The following is a 23464-nucleotide window of genomic DNA, read 5'->3' as shown; positions in this document are numbered from 1 at the left end:
AACAATCTAATCTAACACCTAAAGTAGCTAGAAAAAAAACAACAAATGAAGCCTAGAGCCTGCAGAAGGAATGAAATAAAGATAGAGCATAAATAAATGATATAGAAACTGAAAAATACAATATAACAGATCAATGAAACCAAGAGCTGGTTCTTTGAAAAAATAAAATTGATAAACTTCTAGCCAAATTTATCAAAAAAGAGAAGAGAAAGGACCCAAACAAATAAAATCATGAATGAGAGAGGAAAAATAACAACACCAAAGAAATACAATTATCAGAGAATATTATGAAACACTATATGCCAACAAACCAGACAACCTGGAAGAAATGGATATAACTGAACCAGAAAGAAACAGAAAACATGAAAAGAGTGATAACTAGAAAATAAATTTAATCACTATAAAAAAAAAAATCTCCCAACAAACTGACGTCCAGGGGCAGATGGCTTCACAGGTAAATTCTACCATACATTTAAAGAACTAGTATCTATTCTTCTCAAACTATTCCAAAAAATATAAAAGGAAGGAAACTTCCAAATTAATTTTATGAGGCCATGTGGGATTTATTCTTGGGTTTGCAAGGGTAGTTCAATATTCACAAATCAACCAACATGATATGCTACCATAATAATAAAAGGACAAGAACTATATGATCATTTCAACAGATGCAGAAAAAGCATTTGGCAAAGTATAGCATCATTCATGATAAAAACCCTTAACAAAGTAGTTTTAGAGGAAACCTACCTCAACAAAATAAAAGCCATACATGAAAAACTTACAGCTAAGACCATCCTCAATGGGAAAAACTGAGAGTTTTTCCTTTACAGTCAGGAACAAGACAAGGATGTCCATTCTCACTACTGTTATTTAACATAGTACTGAAGGCCCTAGACGCAGCAATTAGACAATAAAAGAAATAAAGTCATCCAAATCAGTAAGGAAAAAGTAAAACTTTCACTTCTTTTTCAGATGACAAGATACTCTATATAGAAAACCTAAAAGATTTCACCAAAAAATTGCTAGAACTGATATACTAATACAGTAAAGTCACAAGCTACAAAGCCAATGTACAGAATTATGTTGATTTCTATACACCAATAATGAAGCAGCAAAAAAAGAAATTACAGAAATCCCATTTACAATTGCACCAAAAACCATAAAATACCCAGGAATAAACCTAACCAAAGAGGTGAAAGATCTACACTCTGAAAACCATAAAATACTCATGAAAGAAATTAAAAAAGGCAAAAGGAAATGGAAAGACATTCTATGCTTGTGGGTAGTAAGAACAAATATTTTAAAATGTCTATACTACCAAAGCAATCTACACATTTAATGCAATTCCTATCAAAATACCAACAGCATTTTTTTACAGAGCTAGAACCAAACAATCCTAAACTTTTTATGGAAGCACAAAAAGCCCCAAATAACCAAAGCAACCTTGAAAAAGAAAACCAAAATTGGAGGCATCACAATTCTGGACTTCAAGTTATATTACAAAGCTGTAGTAATCAAAGCAGTATAGTACTGCACACAAACAGTACATAAATCAATATGGCAAAATAGAAAACTCAGAAAGGAACCCAAAACTATATGGTCAATTAATCTTTGATAAGGCAGGGAAAAAACCAACCTCTTCAACAAATGGTGTTGGGAAAACTGGACAGCAACATGCAAAAGAATTAAACTGGACCATTTTCTTACACCATATGCAAAAATAAATCCAAAATGGATTAAACACCTAAAGGTAAAACATGACTATTGAAATCCTAGAGGAGAACACGGGCAGTCACCTCTTTGACATCGGATCTAGAAACTTCTTACCAGATATGTCTCCAAAACAAAGAACATAAAAGCAAAAATAAAGTCTTGGGACTTCATCAACAGTAAAAGCTTCTGCACAGTGAAGGAAACAACCAACAAAACTAAAAGGCAACATATAGAATGGGAGAAGATATTTGCAAATGACATATCTGATAAGGGGTTAGTATCCAAAATACATAAGGAACTTATAAAATTCAACATCCAAAAACCAAATAATCCAAGTTAAAAAGGACAGAAGACACAAACAGACATTTTTTAACAGATGGCCAACAGACATAAGAAGAGGCTCAACATCACTCATCAACAGGGAATTATAAAGGAAAACTACAATATGATCACTTTATGCCTGTCAGAATGGCTAAAATCAACAACACAAGAAACAACAGGTGTTGGCAAGGAAGTAAAGAAAGGGGAACCCCTTACACTGTTGGTGTGAATGCAAACGGGTGCAGCCACTCTGGGAAGCAGTATGGAGGTTCCTCAAAAATTTAAAAATAGAACTACCCTATGATCCAGCAATTGCACTACTAGGCATTTACTCAAAAAAAAATCCAAAAATATTAATCCAAAGGGATACATTTATCCTAATGGTTATAGCAGCATTATCTATAATACCCAACCTATGGAAACAGCCCAAGTATCCAACAACTGATGAATGGGTAAAGATGATGTGTGAGATATATATATATATATATATATATATATATATATATATATATATATAAAATGGAATATTACTCAACCATAAAAAGAATGAAATCTTGCCATTTGCAACAACATGGCAGGAGCTAGAGTATTATGCTAAATGAAATAAGTGGTCAGAGAAAGACAAATACCATATTTTACTCATATGTGACATTTAAGAAACAAAACAAGCCTAGGGAGGGAAAAAAAAAGAAGGAGGCAAACCAGGAAACAGACTCTTAACCATAGAGAACAAACTGAGGGCTACTATAGAAGAGGTTGGGAGGCGATGGGGGAAATAGGTGATGGAGAATTAGGGGTGTCCTTATGATGAGCACTGAGTGTTGTATGGAAGTGTTGAATCACTTAAATTCTACACCTGTAACTAGTATTATACTGTATGTTAACTAACTAGAATTTAAATAAAAACTTAAAAAATAGAAGTATATGGTAATAGCACTACTGTTAACTCATTGACCTGCACTGTGTATAATGTCTTTCAAGTAACATCTTCATTTATTAAGATATAAGTGTTCATAAATTTACACATAGAAGCCTTGGGAATAGACTTATGCTAAACTCATGAAAACTGCACTGTGTTAAAGAAAACAAAATAAAGAAACAAGAAAAAAGAGAGAACTCTATAATGCTAATGAAGACATAAAATTATGAATGTATAATATATACATGTATATGTATCAAATAATAAAGCAATAATAGCCATCAGAAAATCAAGAAGAGTAAGACCAACAACACAACAAAAAAATGGGCAAAGTATATAAAGTGTGTTAATAGGAAAGGAAATACAAATGACTCTTAAACATATGAAACTATGTACACTATCATTCATAATAATATAGGTGCAACTTAAAACTATACAGGGAAACCATTTTTCACCTATTAGGTCAGTAATAATCCAGAAGATTCGCTGTTTGTGACGCTGTGGGAAAACAGGAACTTTCATACATTGCTGGTGAGAGTGAAAATTGGTATAACCATCCCAATTCTTTGCTCTGTGGAAGGCACTCTGGCAACATCATTAAAGCTACCTTTTATTCATCCTCAGACCTAACAATTCAGTTTCAGGGAATTTGTCTTGTAGACACTCTTGTACGAGTATGAAATGATAAATATGTCCGATTATTCATTGTAGCATTGTTTATAGTAGAATATTAGAAATAGTCTTATATCCACTAATAGGAGACTGGTTAAATAAATAATAGTTTGTTTATACTTTGAGCTCTATGCTACTATTAAGAAAGAACGAAAAATATTTCTATGAGCCCATACTAAAAAAAAAAAAAAAGCAGGATAATATGTTTATATGAATACAAGGGGCAGAACAGTAAAATACTATCTTTAGTCTAAAGATGTTGGGAGAGGGGTAAAAAATATATACCTACATGCATAAAGAAACTACAAAAATACTGAGATATCAGTAACAGATATAAGTGGGTTCCAGGGAGACCATTCACTTTTTACTTTCTCATTATTTGATTGTGTAACCATGTGAATTTAATATCCATGTAAAAATTAACTTACAATATGAGAAAAAATGACATCATAGTAGTACTGCCATATTTATATTTTTCCAAGGAATGACATTTTTAAAAATTCCTGCCATCTACTATAATTGTTAATCATAAAAGAAAGGACATCTTGAAACAAACAAAGGGCAATAAATAATTATCATTTTCAAAGAAAGTCTTTTAAATTGATACAAAGCTGAGGCCTTTTCTACACTGAGCAAACACTTCATCACTGCCTGGCACTACTGACCGTGAAAAAGCCATGGAAATGATTAGTTTTTAATATTTTCAAAGGGATCAATAGCAGCATTATTAGGGGGGCTTTGGGAAAAGAAGACATGGCACAGCGTAGTTAAAGGCAGTGAGAGGAAAAGGAATAAATACATTTCCAAAATGAAAATAACATTTTTGTTGCAGGACTGTCTTAAGTGTTCAAGAGAATAATGTAAAATGTTCAATAACAGAAGGTGTTATTATCAATATTATACCATATTCCCACTGGAAACATGTTTATATATTGCTTTACCATTTTCTTACATGCTACCATTTCAAGAAAATGTATGCACAATTTAAGTAAGGGAAATTAAAATAATATCTTCAAAGGCTCTGGAACAGCAGCTTACAAAATTATTTTAGCTTTGGAATGAATTGCACAAAAGAAGTCTTATGTGGGAAGCCCTTAATAAAACAGGTGAAAGTCTGCTCTGAAAATGGGGGAGGCAGCTATCTTCAATATTCTAATTAGAGTTTAAGGTGAGTGTACCTGCTCTCAGAAAGGGCAAGCAGAACAGAAGCTGAGAGGAAAAGGAAATCTACTAGACAAGATCAAAGAATAGTCTAGCCAAAATTCCCACTTTGTCTTTATTTGTCTGACAACTTTTTCTGTAAGTCCCTTTGAAAATAACACAGTACCTCAAACATACTCAAATAATACTCAAATAATTTCTGAAGTTTTAAAAACTTTGCAGGCCATCTGTGTTATTTTTACCTTGCCATCAAAACTGCCCCATGAACTAAACAGAAAAGCTATTGTATTTATTATTATTATTATTATTATTATTATTATTATTATTATTATTCCCATATTAAACATTAGGAAATATAGCCAGAATTCAATTGGGATATTTTTAGAAATATTCACAAATAATTATCCAAATAGTAAATTGGAATTCAAATTCATACCTGATTTCATAAAACTGTTTTTCAGAATGATTTAATTCACAATAACAAAATACTGAATTTATTCAGGTTTAAATCAACTGAATAAAATAGGGAAAAGTAGGATATTACTTAGATTACAAAAGATTTTTAGAACTATTTCTTTCACCCATCCCTGAGCTGATTGTTTTGCAGAATCATCTGCTTTATATACAGAGCTTGTCCTATGAAACTTGCCTAATATACCCTCAGGATCTACTTAGCTCTCTTCTGACATGTATGTGTTTTATTTTACTTTAGATTTAGATAAAACGAAAATCATCCTTGAGGCTGTATTTCCCCTTCCTCTGTGCTCCACAGGAAGCATAGCTGGAGAGGAGTAAGTGTTGATTAAGAAGTGTTGATTAAAACTAAGAAGTGGATTATTTCTATGTGAAGTACTTAAGTGAAACAATTTTGGTTGATGCTAAGAGGATCAAGAGAAGCCAAACCACCTAGAATCCAGATAATTTAAGAAATGCATTCAGTACAACTAACAGGACAATGGAAGAAAGTTGTCTTTAAAAAGTAGTGGCTCCATCACTGAGGGGGGCACTTGACGAGATGAGCACTGGGTGTTATACTATATGTTGGCAAATCAAACTCCAATAAAAAAAATTAAAAAATAAAAAAATAAAACTAATGGCTCCAGGGCCCCTGGGTGGCTCAGTAGTTTGAATCTGCAACACTTGATTTTGGCTCAGGTCATGATCTCAGGGTACTGGGGATAGAGCCCCTCTGTGCTCAATGAGGAGTCTGCTTGAGATTCTCTCTCTCTCCCTCTGCCTCTCCCCACTGCTCAGTCTCTCTCTCTCTCTCTCTCTCTCTCTCTCTCTCTCTCTCCTCCCCCCAAATAAATAAATAATCTTTAAAAAATAAAAAGTAGTGGCATGGGGCACATGGCTGGCTCTGTCAGTGGAGCATGCAACTCTTGATCTTGGGATGGTGCATTCAGGTACTATGTTAGAGGTAGAGTTTACTTAATTAAAAAAAAATGGGGGGGGGGGATCCCTGGGTGGCTCAGTGGTTTAGTGCTGGCCTTTGACCCAGGCCGTGATCCTGGAGACCCGGGATCGAGTCCCACATCGGGCTCCCTGCATGGAGCCTGCTTCTCCCTCTGCCTGTGTCTCTGCCTCTCTTTCTCTCTGTCTCTCATGAATAAATAAATAAAATCTTTAAAAATAAATAAATAAAAATTTTAAGAAATGGGTAGTGGCTTTAAAATAACTTGTCTCATCCATAAATAGTTTTCAGAAACAGTGGAGATTTTGGTGATAAGCATTTAAAAGGACGCTTGAAACTTCCCAAGAACAAGGAGCTAAACCCTAAAGGCCTGCTTGTTTACCAGAGAGAATCACAGAAAGTTAAGTTAGTTAAGAAAATCTCTCCTGGAGTCAGAAACCTCAAAGACTAGACTCAAAAACTACTTCTGCAAAGAGACTCAAATTCTATTGATAAGATGTTGAAACACCTAATGTTGTAGGGCATTATTAAAAACAATAGGACAATCATCTGGCAGTTAGTGAAGCCTAACATCTGCCTTAGATACCAACAGATTCAGCAGCCTCTGGAAAAGCCTCAAAAAAAGTGTCCAGTAGAAAAGCTCTGCTAAAATTGTCAACCTAGAATGACAGGGTCCATGCCCAAGGCTGTGCCTTCTGAAGAATGATATTAGAGGCTTATAACTATTAATGAAATCAATAAAATAGGCCAGCCAAGTCATTAAACAAATTAATAAGCAAACAACAGTAAACCTCTGGCAGGGGTGTCAGTGTCCAGAGTTGCTACATTATTATTATTATATTATTATTTATTTGGGTATAGTTGACACATAATACTATATTAGTTTCAGGGATACAATACAGTGAAAATTATACTACTTTAAATGCCTAATTTTTTTAACAGAAAATATTATGAAACATGCAAAGAAGCAAAGAAGTCTGACCAGTGCACAGGAAAAAAGCACAGGCAACAGAAACTCTGTCAGAAGGCATAGATGTCAGGTTTTTTTAAGATTTTATTTATTTATTCATGAGAAACAGAGAGAAAGAGAGAGAGAGAGAGAGGCAGAGACACAGGCAGAGGGAGAAGCAGGCTCAAGGCAGGGAGCTCAATGTAGGAATTGATCCCGTGACCCCAGGATCACACCCTGGGCCAAAGGCAGGTGTTAAACCACTCAGCCATGCAGGGATCCCATGCAGGGATGTCAAATTTTAAAAAAGACATCAAAGTAACCATTATAAATATGTTTTTAAAAAACTAAAAGAAACCATGCTTAAGAAAGAAAGGTATGGGTCACCAAGACTATGAAGCAGGTTGCTTCTGCTGGGGCTTCCCTCATAAGAAAAAGAGAAAAGAAAGAAAAAGAAAAAAGAAAAAAAACAAAGAGGTCATTATATAGACAAAGTGGTCAATCCATCAAGGAAATAAAACAATTGTATCTCCCAACATGGGAGCATTTAAATACATAAAGTAAAAGCTAATAGAGCTAAAAGGAGAAATAAAGAGCAACACAACAATTAAAGACTTTAATACCTTACACTCAACAATAGATAGATCATCCACAGAAACAATAGGAAATAGTAGATTTAAACAACACTATAGACCAAAGGGCCCTAATAGACATATACAGAACATTTTATCCAATGCCAACAGAATACAAATTCTTCTCAAGTGTACATAGAATATTTTCTAGGATAAACCATATGGTAGGACACAAAACAAGTCCTAGCAAATTCAAGGTTGAAAGGATATCAAGTATCTTTTCTGATCACTATGAGTGAAACTAAGGCTAACAAAACTAAAAGTTTGTCCTTTGAAAAAATAAACAAAACTGACAAACAATTTAGCTAGCCTAACCAAGAGGGGGAAAAAAGGAAAATACTCCAACAAAATTATAAGTGAAAAAAAAAAGATCTTGCAACTAATACCATAGAAATATAAAAGATCATGATAGGATACTATGAACAAATATGCACCAATAAACTGGACAACCTAGAAGACATAGAACCATTTTTTAGAAACATACAATGTACCAGGACTGAATCAGAAGGAAATAGAAAATCTGAACAGAACAAATGTTAGTAAGGAGACTGGATTGATAATTTAAAATCTTCCAATGAAGAAAAGGCCAAGACCAGGTGGCTTCACTGGTAAATTTTACCAAACATTTAAGGAAGAATTAATACCAATCCATCTGAAAGTCTTCCAAAAAAGTTGGAATACTGGAAGGCCAATCTTCATGAAGACTATAAATGTGAAACTATGCAATAAAATATTAGCAAATCAAATTCAGCAGCACTTTAAAAGCATCATTCATAAGATTAAGTGAGATTTATCTCTGAGATGCAAGGTTGTTTTAACATATGCAAATTAATAAATGTGATACATCACTTTAATAGAATGAAAAAAATCACATTATCTCAATAGACACATTGAAAGCATTTGCCAAAATTCAACATCTATTTATGATAAAACTCCTTAAAAATTCAGCATAGAAAGAATGCAAGCCAACATAGTAAATGACAACATATATGGCAAGCCCCCAACTAACATCATACTCAATGATGAAATGCTGAAAGCTTTTCCTCTAACATCAGGAACAAGACAAGAGCACCCAGTCTCACTACTCTTATTCAATATAGTAGTGAGAGCTAGCCAGAGCAATCAGGCAAGACAAAGAAATAAAAGGCATCCAAATCAGAAAGGAAGAATTAAAATTGGCTCTATTTGAAGATGAAAAGATTTTATAATAGAGAAAAACATTTTTTATAATAGAGAATGCTTTAAATAATCTACAAAAAAAAACCTATCCACTCAACAAATTCAGTAAACTTGTAGAACATAAAACTAACATGCAAAAATCAGCAGCATTTCTATAAACTAACAAAAATTATCTAAAAAAGAAATAAAATAATCCATTTATAATAGCATCAAAACAATAAAATAGTTAAGAATAAATTTAACTAAGGAAGTAAAAGATCTCTACACTAAAAATTATAAGACATTAGTGAAAGAACTTGAAGATACAAACAAATCAAAGATATCTCATGCTCATGAATCGAAAGAATATTGTTAAAATGTCCATGCTACTCAAAACTATTTATAGATTCAATGCATTCCCATCAAGATTCCAATAGCATTTGGGGGGAGGGATTAACAGAATTAGAAAAAATAATCCTTATGTGAAACCACAAAAGACCCTGAATAATCCTGAAGAAATCCTGAGAAAGCTAAACAAACAAGAGGTATCAAACTTCCTTATTTCAAGCTATATAATAAAACTATAGTAATCAAACCAGCATGGTACTGGCATAAAAACAAATACATAAACCAATGAAACCGAATTGAGATCCCAGAAATAAACCTATGCATCTATAGTCAACTATATTTGACAAGAGTCAAGGTTATTCAAAGGAAAAAAAGACAGATTCTTCAATAAACAATACTGAAAAAATATTCACATGTAAAAAAGTGAAATCAGACCTTTATCCTATACCACTCACAAAAATTAATTCAAAATGAATTGAAGCCTTCAACACAAGACCAGGAACCATAAACTCATAGAAGAAACCATAAGAAAAAAGTTCTTTGACATGGACTTTGGCAACGTTTTTGAATATGACATCAAAAGCACAGCAACAAAGCAAACAAGTAGGACTACATCAAATTCAAAAGCTACTGTACAGAAATACAAATAACAAATGAAAAGATAACCTGTGGAATGAGAAAAATACTTGCAAACCATATTCTGATAAGAGGTTTATATCTAAAATACACAAAGAACTCATACAACTCAATAGCAAGCGAGCAAGAAAGAAAGAGAAAAAAGAAAAAAATGGGCAGAGCATATGAAAAGACATTCTTTCCAAGAAAAAAGAAATGGCTACAGGTACATTACAAGGTGCTCAATATCACTCACCATAAGGGAAAAGTAAATCAAAATCACAATGAGTTATTACTTCACACCTATTAAATTGGCCATTACCAAAAAGACAAAAAGATATTGGTGGGAATGTGGAAAATAGGAAAACTTTGTGCATTGTCAGGGGAACTGAAAATTGCCACAGCCACTGTGAGAAACAGTATGGAGCCTCCTCAAAGTATTAAAAATAAAACTACCATTATGATCCAGGAATCCCACTTCTGGAATATATCTAAAGCAAATAGAAACATAATATTGAAGAGATAAATACACCCGCATGTTCACTGCAGCATTATTTACAATAGCCAAGACACAAAAACAATATAAGTGTCTACAGATGAATGAATGGGTAAAGAAGTTGTGGTATATATACAATGGAGTATTATTCAGCTATAAAAAGGAAGGAAATCCTGCCATTTGCAACAACATTGATGGTCCTTGAGGGCATTATACTGAGTAAAATAAGCTGGACAGAAAAAGATAAACATGTATGATCTCGTGTAGAATCTAAAAAAATATTCACAGAAAAAGATCAGATTTGTGGCTATCAGAGATATGGGCATAGGGGGAAAGAAAATTAAATGAAGATGCTCAAAATGTATAAGCTTCCAGTTTTAAGATAAACAGGTACAAGGGATGTAATGTTCGATATGATGACTATAGCTAACTCTGCTGGATGACATATTTCAAAGTTAGGAGAGAAAATTTCAGAGTTCTCATCACATCTCATCTATATGATAGATGTTGACCAGGTTTATTGTGGTAATTATTTCACAATACATGTATGTCAAATCATTTTGCTGTACACCTTAAACTCATACAATTCTGTATGTCAATTATGTCTCAATAAAACTGGAAAAATATTTTAGAAAAAAAGAAGAATATGGCAATGTCTCATCAAAGAATATCAAAAGGAGATATAACTTGTTTTTAAAATGGAAATTTAAGAATTGAAAATTACAGTAATTGAAAATTTTACTAAGAGATTCCACAGAAGATTGGAACTTGCAGAGGAGGAATCAATAAACTTGGTGATAGATTGGCAGAGATTATGCAAGCCAGAGAACAGAGAGAATAAAGAATAAATAAATATGCATAGCTCTGGAGAAATGTGCAACACAATTATGGAAGCCAACATATATGTAATGGGACTAATAGGAGAGGAAATAGAGAAAAACTAGAAAAATTTTGAAGACCTAATGGCTAAAAATGCCAAACTTAATTAAAATATATTTGTTATATATTAATAATACAATGTTATAATGTATAATACATGGTTGTATGTTACATATTGATATATAATGAATATATTATATACATTACATATTATACATAATATATATGTTATGTGTAGATTAATCTTTCAGTTAACTGAAAGACAAAGGCAAAGAGAGAATTGTGAAAGCAGAGAAAAACAGCACATTATGCACCAATGAGCCTTTGTGGATTGATGGCTGACTTCTTATCAGATATAATAGTAGCCAGAAGGCAGTGCAGTGACATAGTATTCAAAATGCTGGAAAAGGAAAAACAGTCCTTGTCAACCAAAAATATTATTTCCAGAAAAAGCATCTCTCAAAAAATAAAGTTAAAAAGGGCATTCTCAGATTAAAAAAGAAAAAATTGGAGAATTTGTTATCAGATCCTTCTTGAAAGTTATACTGAAGAGGGGGGAGGGGCAAGATGGCAGAAGAGTCGGGTCCCCAAGCCACCTGTCCCCACCAAATTACCTAGATAACCTTCGAATCATCCTGAAAATCTACGAATTCGGCCTGAGATTTCAAGAGAGAACACCTGGAATGCTACAGTGAGAAGAGTTCGCGCTTCTCTCAAGGTAGGAAGACGGGGAAAAAGAAATAAAGGAACAAAGGCCTCCAAGGGGGAGGGGCCCAGGAGGAACCGGGCTGAGGCGGGGGCGAGTGTCCCCAGGACAGGAGAGCCCCGTCCCGGAGACGCAGGAGCTGCACCGACCTTCCCGGGCGGAAAGGGGCTCGCGGGGAGGTGGAGCAGGACCCAGGAGGGCGGGGATGCCCTCGGGCTCCCGGGGACACTGACAGACACCTGCGCCCCGGAGAGTGCGCCGAGCTCCCTAAGGGCTGCAGCGCGCACGGCGGGACCCGGCGGGACCCGGAGCGGAGGGGCTCGGCGGAGGAAGAGGCTCCGCGGAGGGGGCTGCGGGGCGGGAGCGCGAATCCAACAGTGCAGGCCCCGGAGCACAGGGCGCAGGATCCAGCCTCCCCGGACAGGCAGAGGCCGGGAGGGCCCAGGACAGCGAGGACGCTCCTGCCCCGACCTGAGCAGATCAGCGGCCCCGCCCCGGAGCCTCCAGGCCCTGCAGACCGAGAGCTCTGGAGCTACTGCGGGGGCTGACTCCAGGGCTCCAGAGCTGGCCCCGCCACTGGGGTTGTTCCTCCTGGGGCCTCACGGGGTAAACAACCCCCACTGAGCCCTGCACCAGGCAAGGGGCAGAGCAGCTCCCCCAACTGCTAACACCTGAAAATCGGCACAACAGGCCCCTCCCGCAGAACACCAGCTAGACGGACAAGTTCCAGGGGAAGCCAAGGGACTTAAAGTACACAGAATCAGAAGATACTCTCCCGTGTTTTTTGTTTGTTTGTTTTTTGTTTTTTTGTTTTGCTTTGTTTTGTTTTTTTGCTTTTTGATTTCTGTTTGCTTCCCCCACCCTTTTTTCCCTTCTTTCTTTTTCTTTCTCTTTTTCTTCTCTTTTTTCTTTTTTTCTTCCTTTTTTTCTTTTTTCTCTTTTCTTTCCTTCTTTCTCTCCTCTCTTTTTCTCCTTTTCCCAATACAACTTGTTTTTGGCCACTCTGCACTTAGCAAAATGACTAGAAGGAAAACCTCACCTCAAAAGAAAGAATCAGAAACAGTCCTCTCTCCCACAGAGTTACAAAATCTGGATTACAATTCAATGTCAGAAAGCCAATTCAGAAGCACTATTATACAGCTACTGGTGGCTCTAGAAAAAAGCATAAAGTACTCAAGAGACTTCATGACTGCATAATTTAGATCTAATCAGGTAGAAATTAAAAATCAATTGAATGAGATGCAATACAAACTAGAAGTCCTAATGACGAGGGTTAATGAGGTGGAAGAATGAGTGAGTGACATAGAAGACAAGTTGATGGCAAAGAGGGAAACTGAGGAAAAAAGAGACAAACAATAAAAAGACCATGAGGATAGATTAAGGGAAATAAATGACAACCTGAGGAAGAAAAACCTACGTTTAATAGGGGTTCCCAAGGGTGCCGAAAGGGACAGAGGGCCAGAATATGTATTTGAACAAATCATAGCTGAAAACTTTCCTAATCTGGGAAGGGAAACAGGCATTCAGATCCAGGAAATAGAGAGATTCCCCCCCTAAAATCAATAAAAACCATTCAACACCTTGACGTTTAATAGTTCAGCTTGCAAATTCCAAAGATAAAGAGAAGATCCTTAAAGCAGCAAGAGACAAGAAATCCCTGACTTTTATGGGGAGGAGTATTAGGGTAACAGCAGACCTCTCCACAGAGACCTGGCAGGCCAGAAAGGGCTTGCAGGATATATTCAGGGTCCTAAATGAGAAGAACATGCAACCAAGAATACTTTATCCAGCAAGGCTCTCATTCAGAATGGAAGGAGATATAAAGAGCTTCCAAGACAGGCAGCAACTGAAAGAATATATGACCTTCAAACCAGCTCTGCAAGAAATTTTAAGGGGGACTCTTAAAATTCCCCTTTAAGAAGAAGTTCAGTGGAACAATCCACAAAAACAAGGACTGAATAGATATCATGATGACACTAAACTCATATCTGTCAATAGTAACTCTGAACGTGAACGGGCTTAGTGACCCCATCAAAAGGCACAGGGTTTCAGACTGGATCAAAAGGCAGGACCCATCTATTTGCTGTCTACAAGAGACTCATTTTAGACAGAAGGACACCTACAGCCTGAAAATAAAAGGTTGGAGAACCATTTACCATTCAAATGGTCCTCAAAAGAAAGCAGGGGTAGCCATCCTTATATCAGATAAACTAAAATTTACCCCAAAGACTGTAGTGAGAGATGAAGAGGGACACTATCTCATACTTAAAGGATCCATCCAACAAGAGGACTTAACAATCCTCAATACATATGCCCCGAATGTGGGAGCTGCCAAATATATAAATCAATTAATAACCAAAGTTAAGACATACTTAGATAATAATACACTTATACTTGGAGACTTCAATCTAGGGCTTTCTACCCTCGATAGGTCTTCTAAACACAACATCTCCAAAGAAACGAGAGCTTTAAATTATACACTGGACTAGATGGATTTCACAGATATCTACAGTACTTTACATCCAAACTCAACTGAATACACATTCTTCTCAAGTGAACATGGAACTTCCTCCAGAATAGACCACATACTGGGTCACAAATTGGGTCTGAATCGATACCAAAAATTGGGATCATCCCCTGCATATTCTCAGACCATAATGCCTTGAAATTAAAACTAAATCACAACAAGAAGTTTGGAAGGACCTCAAACACGTGGAGGTTAGGGACCATCCTGCTAAAAGATGAAAGGGTCAACCAGGAAATTAAGGAAGAATTAAAAAGATTCATGGAAACTAATGAGAATGAAGATACAACCGTTCAAAATCTTTGGGATGCAGTAAAAGCAGTCCTGAGGCAGAAATACATCGCAACACAAGCATCCATTCAAAAACTGGAAAGAACTCAAATACAAAAGCTAACCTTACACCTAAAGGAGCTAGAGAAAAAACAGCAAATAGATCCTACACCCAGCAGAAGAAGAGAGTTAATAAAGATTTCAGCAGAACTCAACGAAATCGAGACCAGAAGAACTGTGGAACAGATCAACAAAACCAGGAGTTGGTTCTTTGAAAGAATTAATAAGATAGATAAACCATTAGCCAGCCTTATTAAAGAGAAGAGAGAGAAGACTCAAATTAATAAAATCATGATTGAGAAAGAAGAGATCACTACCAACACCAGGGAAATACAAACAATCTTAAAAACATATTATGAACAGCTATGCACCAATAAATTAGGCAATCTAGAAGAAATGGACGTATTTCTGGAAAGCCACAAACTACCAAAACTGGAACAGGAAGAAACAGAAAACCTGAACAGGCCAAAAACCAGGGAGTAAATTGAAGCAGTCTTCAAAAACCTCCCAAGACACAAAGTCCAGGGCCAGATGGCTTTCCAGGGGAATTCTATCAAATGTTTAAAGAAGAAACCATACCTATTCTCCTAAAGCTGTTTGGAAAGATAGAAAGAGATGGAGTACTTCCAAATTCGTTCTATGAGGCCAGCATCACCTTAATTCCAAAACCAGACAATGACCCCACCAAAAAGGAGAATTACAGACCAATATCCCTGATGAACATGGATGCAAAAATTCTCAACAAGATGCTGGCCAATAGGATCCAACAGTACATTAAGAAAATTATTCACCATGACCAAGTAGGATTTATTCACGGGACACAAGGCTGGTTCAACAATCATAGAACAATCAATGTGATTCATCATATCAGCAAGAGAAAAACCAAGAAGCATATGATCCTCTCATTAGATGCAGAGAAAGCATTTGACAAAATACAGCATCCATTCCTGATCAAAACTCTTCAGAGTGTAGGGATACAGGGAACATTCCTCCACATCTTAAAAGCCATCTACGAGAAGCCCACAGCAAATATCATTCTCAATGGGGAAGCACAGGGAGCCTTTCCCCTAAGATCAGGAACAAGACAGGGATGTCCGCTCTCACCACTGCTATTAACATAATACTGGAAGTCCTAGCCTCAGCAATCAGACAACAAAAAGACATTAAAGGCATTCAAATTGGCAAAGATGAAGTCAAACTCTCCCTCTTCGCCGATGACATGATACTCTACATAGAAAACCCAAAAGCCTCCACCCCAAGATTGCTAGAACTCATACAGCAATTTAACAGTGTGGCAGGATACAAAATCAATGCCCAGAAGTCAGTGGCATTTCTATACACTAACAATGAGACTGAAGAAAGAGAAATTACGGAGTCAATCCCGTTTACAATTGCACCCAAAAGCATAAGATACCTAGGAATAAACCTAACCAAAGAGGTAAAGGATCTATACCCTCAAAACTATAGAACACTTCTGAAAGAAATTGAGGAAGACACAAAGAGATGGAAAAATATTCCTCATGGAATATTGGAAGAATTAATATTGTGAAAATGTCAACGTTACCCAGGGCAATATACACGTTTAATGCAATCCCTATCAAAATACCATGGACTTTCTTCAGAGAGTTAGAACAAATTATTTTAAGATTTGTGTGGAATCAGAAAAGACCCCGAATAGCCAGGGGAATTTTAAAAAAGAAAATCATATCTGGCGGCTCCACAATGCCAGATTTCAGGTGTACTACAAAGCTCTGGTCATCAAGACAGTGTGGTACTGGCACAAAAACAGACACATAGATCAGTGGAACAGAATAGAGAACCCAGAAGTGGACCCTGAACTTTATGGTCAACTAATATTCGATAAAGGAGGAAAGACTATCCATTGGAAGAAAGACAGTCTCTTCAATAAATGGTGCTGGGAAAATTGGACATCCACATGCAGAAGAATGAAACTAGACCACTCTCTTGCACCATACACAAAGATAAACTCAAAATGGATGAAAGATCTAAATGTGAGACAAGATTCCATCAAAATCCTAGAGAAGAACACAGGCAACACCCTTTTTGAACTCATGCCACAGTAACTTCTTGCAAGATACATCCACGAAGGCAAAAGAAACAAAAGCAAAAATGAACTATTGGGACTTCATCAAGATAAGAAGCTTTTGCACAGCAAAGGATACAGTCAACAAAACTCAAAGACAACCTACAGAATGGGAGAAGATATTTGCAAATGACATATCAGATGAAGGGCTAGTTTCCAAGATCTATAAAGAACTTATCAAACTCAACAGCAAGGAATCAAACAATCCAATCATGAAATGGGCAAAAGACATAAACAGAAATCTCACAGAGGAAGACATAGACATGGCCAACATGCACATGAGAAAATGCTCTGCATCACTTGCCATCAGGGAAATACAAATCAAAACCACAATGAGATACCACCTCACACCAGTGAGAATGGGGAACATTAACAAGGCAGGAAACCACAAATGTTGTAGAGGATGCGGAGAAAAGGGAACCCTCTTACACTGTTGGTGGGAATGTGACCTGGTGCAGCCACTCTGGAAAACTGTGTGGAGGTTCCTCAAAGAGTTAAAAATAGACCTGCCCTACGACCCAGCAATTGCACTGTTGGGGATTTACCCCAAAGATTCAGATGCAATGAAACGCTGGGACACCTGCACCCCGATGTTTATAGCAGCAATGTCCACAATAGCCAAACTGTGGAAGGAGCCTCGGTGTTCATAGAAAGACGAATGGATAAAGAAGATGTGGTTTATGTATACAGTGGAATATTAGCCATTAGAAATGACAAATACCCGCCATTTGCTTCGATGTGGATGGAACTGGAGGGTATTATGCTGAGTGAAGTAAGTCAGTCGGAGAAGGACAAACATTATATGTTCTCATTCATTTGGGGAATATAAATAATAATGAAAGGGAATAGAAGGGAAGGGAGAAGAAATGGGTAGGAAATATCAGAAAGGGAGGCAGAACATAAAGACTCCTAACTCTGGGAAACGAACTAAGGGATGGAGGAAGGGGAGGAGGGCGGGGGGTGGGGGTGAATGGGTGACGGGCACTGAGGGGGGCATTTGACGGGATGAGCACTGGGTGTTATTCTGTATGTTGGCAAATTGAACACCAATAAAAAATAAATTTATTATTAAAAAAAAGAAAGTTATACTGAAGAAAGATTATTAGGCTGAAAGTCATCCCAGACAATAATTCAAATCCACACACAAAAAAGTGAAGAACATCAGTAAATGAAATTATACAAGACAGTTTAAATGCACACTTCTTCCCCTTTTTTGTTCAACTGATTTTTAAAAATTATATAGAACAATATGTACATAATTGTATTATTATGACTATACATGTACAAATGAAATATATTTGACAATAATTGCACAAACGTATTGGGTAGCACAACCCAGGTGTACTGGAATAAGAAAATGACACTATTCGGTAACTTGAATCCACAGGAACAAATGAAGACAACCAGAAATGGTAAATAAGATGGTTAATGTAATAACCTCCATAAATGTACACTTGTTCTCCTTGCTTCTTTCAGCTTCCTGAAAATAGGTAAAAATATATAAAGTGACAATTACAACAATGTATTGTTGGGTTTGTAATATACAGATATAATGTGTATAATAATAACACAAAAGGAGGAAGAGGAACTCTATATAAGAGCAGCATTCCTATATTATACTGGAATTAAGTTAGTATATATCTGAAATGGATTCTGATAAGATGTATATTGAAAAAAAAAAGATGACATAGTAGACCTCAGCTGACGTCCCTTGCAAAGATCAATAATCCATGAGTAAAACCAGATCTGGGAGAGCTTTGGAGTCCACTTAAGAAATTTTAGCAGAACAGTGGAACAAAAAAACCTGAGAATAACTGCACTAGAAGAGAAGAAAGGCAGCTTCATTGTGCCTGCAGCATCTTATCTGCTAAGCCTGCATTGCTCAACATCAAGAGAGAACTTCCCAGCTAGAAAGAATTTCCCTCAGCAGTAAAGGAAGAGCAGGGCAAGTGGCCAGGTTACCCGGCCTTTGGGCACTGCACCAAGGTCCTACTTCCATTTTGTTCCACCCTGACGGACAAAGCTAAGATTTTCAGGGATAGTTCAGAACAAGGAAGAAAAGCAGAATTTATCAAGAGCAGCCATGCAGTGGGAGTAATCATGGCTTATCTGCCCTGCCACAAACCCAGCATATTTCACCACTTGAAAAATCAATAGCCAGTATAGCTACTGAAAACTCCTCTGCAGATTTCACCAGGTTTGGCCACACAACTATTTATGCTCCCTCATGTTTGCTGTCAGTCTTGATCCCACTCTTGACTCCACTGGAGCCTGGAAACTGCACCAGCAGCCAGCCTAGGACTTTGTGGCTATGTGAGTACAAGACACCCACCTGGACTCCATGGTTGATTCCGCCATCTTATATGTGCTTTAGGCTTATCCCTGTAGCTGTGCATTGTATGTCACTGGCCTAATGTTGAATGCCACTCCACTACAGTCTGCATGCCCAAGGGGAGACTGTGCAGCCACAAGAGAGCATGCCAAGAGCCAAGGCCCCCACAGTTTCTTGTGGGCTCAGAAAAGGCCTGTTTTGTGTTACTGACCCAAAGCACAATAAGAGCCTGCAGGTAGCCTCTAGCTATGCACCTGCATGTCCTGGCCTGAATGCTGTCACTGGATTCCACTGTACTGTGCACACCTGGAGAGAGGCTGCAACCATGGGAAATCAGGCTGACAGCTAGGGCCTTGCAGTTGCCACTGTGTCAGAGTTGACCCTGGACATTGTTGCTTATCCTGGTCCCTACCACTGTGTAGTGTATATGCATCTGGCCCCTGTCACTACATAGGTACCTGCAGCTGGCCCTTGCAGCCATGTGTGTGTACAGCACCAAGTCCAGCCACTACTGACTGTTGCCTGCCCTGGTCTAGCCACTCATCTGGAGGCACTTCTGAGGTCTCCAACAGCTCTTGGAACCACTAAGGACTCCTTGAAGTCCTTGCCAAGGACCACATAGTTGTCAATGTTGTGCAACCTAGCAGCCAGAGCTGAAGAGACATCACACACACACACACCCCTTCCAGACCTAGTGCCACCACAAACCCCAGGACTCAGTGCCCTGAATCACTAGATCTGAGGTCACAACACTCTTGAGTGTTCCCCCATCCACAGGTGAAAGTCTTCACTTACTGAAGTCAGTCCATAAAAAGGTGACTGCTTCTTCAAATGTGCAGATAACTGTGTGAGGCTGCAGGGATCATGAAGAATCAGGTAAACATGACTCCACCAAAAGAATACAGTAAAATTGCAGTAACTGACCCCAAGGAAATGGAGATCCAGGAATTAACTGGCAGAATTCAGAGTAATTATTGTAAAGGTGCTCAAAGAGCTATTAGAGAACACAGATAAACACCTTAGTGCTATAAGGAAAACAATATAAGAACAAAATAAGAAGTTCAACAAGGAGAAAGGAAACATAAACAGGAACCAAAAGGAAATTCTGGAGATGAAGAATGCCAGGACTGAACTGAAGAATTCAATAGAGAGCATCAACAGCAGACTGGGTGAAGCAGAGGAAAAAAATCAGCTAGCAGACAGATCAACTGAAATTATCTAATCAAAGGGGCAAAAATTTTTTAAAAAATGAAAAGGAATGAAGAAAGCCACAGGATTTATGGGATATCATTAACAAAAACAATGTATACATCACTGGAGTCTCAGAAGGAAAAGAGAGGAAGAAAAGGTAGAAAGCTTATTTAAAGAAATAAGCACTGAGAACTTCTCAAATTGGGGGAGAGATTTGGACATCCAAGTTCATTTCAACCCAAAATGGTCTTCTCCAAAACATTATAAATCTGTCCAACATCAAAGTAAAAGAATTTTAAAAGAGAAAGAAGTTAAAAAAAGAGAGAGAGAAAGAAGTTCCTCTCATAAAAGTGAACTCCTACATGGCTATCATCAGACTACTCAGCAGAGACCTGGCAAGTCAGGAGAGAATGGGATGGTACATTCCAAGGGCTGAAATAAAGTGCCAACCAAGAATATTTTACCCAGCAAAGTTGTCCTTCAGGAATGAAGGTGAGATAAAAGCTCTAACAAAGAAAAGCTGAGGGAGTTCAGCACCACTAGACCTGCCTTACAAGAAATGCTGAAAGGAGTTTTTTAAGCTGAAATGAAAAGATAATTAGTAATGAAAACCTATAAAAATATTCAGCAGGGCAGCCTGGGTGGCTCAGTAGTTTAGTGCCGCCTTCAGCCCAGGGCCTGATCCTGGAGACCGGGGATCAAGTCCCATGTCGGGCTCTCTGCATGGAACCTGCTTTTCCCTCTGCCTGTGTCTCTGCCTCTCTCTCTCTGTGTCTCTCATGAATAAATAAATAAAATCTTAAAAAATATTCAGCAAACTGGTAAAGGTAAGTCAGAGTCAGAATATACTAATAATGCAATTCAATGGTGTATTAACCACTTAACTGTATTATAAATGGGAAGGGATAGAAGTATTAAAAATTCCTATAGCTATAATAATTTGTTAATATATCATAAAAAGGCAAATTGTGACATTAAAAATATAAAGTGATTGAAGTTAATTTGTTATCAGAGTGAAATACATTGTTATATATAAACATATATATGTATACATACATAAGTATATAAGCACATATGTATATATACACATATATGTATGTATATACACATACATATATGTGTATACATGTGTGTATAAATGTGTCTGTGTATATATACATATACACACACACATATATGTATTTACATATAGTTTTATGTAAGCCTTATGCTAACCACAGAACAAAAACCTACAGTGGAATCACAAAAGATAAAGAATGTGGAATCAAAGCATACTACTATGTAAAATCATCAATTCACAAAGGAAGGTAGCAAGAAGAAAGGAACAAGGGTACTATAAAATAGCCAGGAAAAAATAAAATGGCAGGGAGTTCTTACCTATTAATATTTACTCTAAATGTAAACAGATTGAATTTTCCTATCAATAAATACAAAGGAGCTGGAAGGATTTAAGAAAGAAAAGAAAAAATAAAATCTACTTATATGATACCTAGAAGATACTCACTTCACCTTTAAGAACACACATAGGCTAAGTGTAAAGGGCTGGAAATGATATTCTTTGCATGTACAAACCAAAAGAGAACAGGAGTATCAATATTTATATCAAACAAAATAGACTTTAAGCCATGGCAACAGGAGGCAGAGAAGGTCATTATATAAGGATAAAGTGGGACTACCAGCAAACTTAAAAGCTTCTGCACAATAAAAGAAACCATAAACAAAATGTGAAAGCAACCTAGGAATGGGAGAATATATTTGAAAATCACATATAAGGGGTTAATATCCAAAATACATAAGGAACTCATACAACTCAATACCAAACAATCCAGTTTAAAAGTGGCCAAAGGACCAAAATAGGGATTTTTCAAAGCATATCAATGGCCAAAAGCACACAGAGAGGTGCTCAATGTCACTAATCATCAGGAAAATACATATTAAAACTACAATGAGATATCATCTTACACCTATTAGAATGGTTATCATAAAAAAGCCAAGAGATAACCAAGTACTGATGAAGAACTGAAGAAAAGAGAACTTTAATGCACTTTTGGTAAGAATCTAAACTGGTACAGCTACTATGGAAAACTGTATAGAGGTTCCTTAAAACATTAAAAATAGAAATACCATCTTATCCACCAATCCCACTTCTGGTATATATACAAAGGAAACAAAATTATTCTGTTAAAGAGATACCTGCACTCCTGTGTTCATAACAACATTAGTCATAACAGCTAAGAAATGGAAACAATCTAAGTGTCCAAGGATGGATAAAGAAGATGTGGTATACGTATACAATGGTATATTATTCAACTATGAGAAACAAGGAAAGTCTTCCGCTTGCTATAACATGAATGAACTTCAAGGGCATTATGCTAAGTGAAATAAGCTGGACAGAGAAAGATATATATATATATATTTGGAATAATAAAAAAACAAACTTATAGGAAAGATGAGAGATTTGTGGTTTCCAGTGGGCAGGAAGTAGAGGGTGGAAAAAATCCAAGAAAGGCAGTCAAAGGGTATAAACATTCAGTTTTAAGATAAATAATTTCTGGTAATATAGGTGAACTACAGTTAACAATAATGTAATGTATATTTGAAAGTTGCTAAGAGAGTAAATTTTAAAAGTTCTTGCCACTCACAAAAATTGTGTAAGGGGCCCATGGGTGGCTCAGGTGATTAAGCATCCAACTCTTGGTTTCAGCTCAGGTACTGATCTGAGGGTCCTGATATCAAGCCGTGCGTAATAATGGTGCTCAGTGTAATCTCCTTGAGATTCTGTCTTTCCCTCTCCTGTTGCCCCTCCTCCCTCTCACACACTCATGCTCTCTCTCTCTCTCAATCTGAAAATAAATAAATAATTCTAAAAACTGTGTAATTGGGATCCCTGGGTGGCGCAGCGGTTTAGCGCCTGCCTTTGGCCCAGGGCGCGATCCTGGAGACCCGGGATCGAATCCCACGTCGGGCTCCTGGTGCATGGAGCCTGCTTCTCCCTCTTCCGGT

The 23464-nt window shown here is 37.0% G+C and overlaps 1 long non-coding RNA gene across 4 annotated transcripts in view; it reads right to left on the bottom strand.

Annotated features, from left to right (window-relative positions):
- Positions 1 to 23169, bottom strand: part of LOC112669448 (uncharacterized) — a 362442-nt gene extending 339273 nt beyond the window's left edge. For 3 of the 4 annotated variants that reach the window (XR_007406015.1, XR_007406014.1, XR_004817150.2), the window contains exon 1: positions 23104 to 23166. This is a non-coding gene — a long non-coding RNA (uncharacterized LOC112669448). Of the gene's footprint in view, positions 1 to 23103 lie in introns of all 4 variants that reach the window. The other variant, XR_003142264.2, reaches the window with a different exon arrangement.
- Between the last annotated feature and the right edge of the window lie 295 nt (positions 23170 to 23464).

Source organism: Canis lupus, chromosome 25, assembly GCF_003254725.2.
Source record: "Canis lupus dingo isolate Sandy chromosome 25, ASM325472v2, whole genome shotgun sequence".
Taxonomy (NCBI): domain Eukaryota; kingdom Metazoa; phylum Chordata; class Mammalia; order Carnivora; family Canidae; genus Canis; species Canis lupus.
This window is presented reverse-complemented; position numbering and strand designations above follow the sequence as displayed.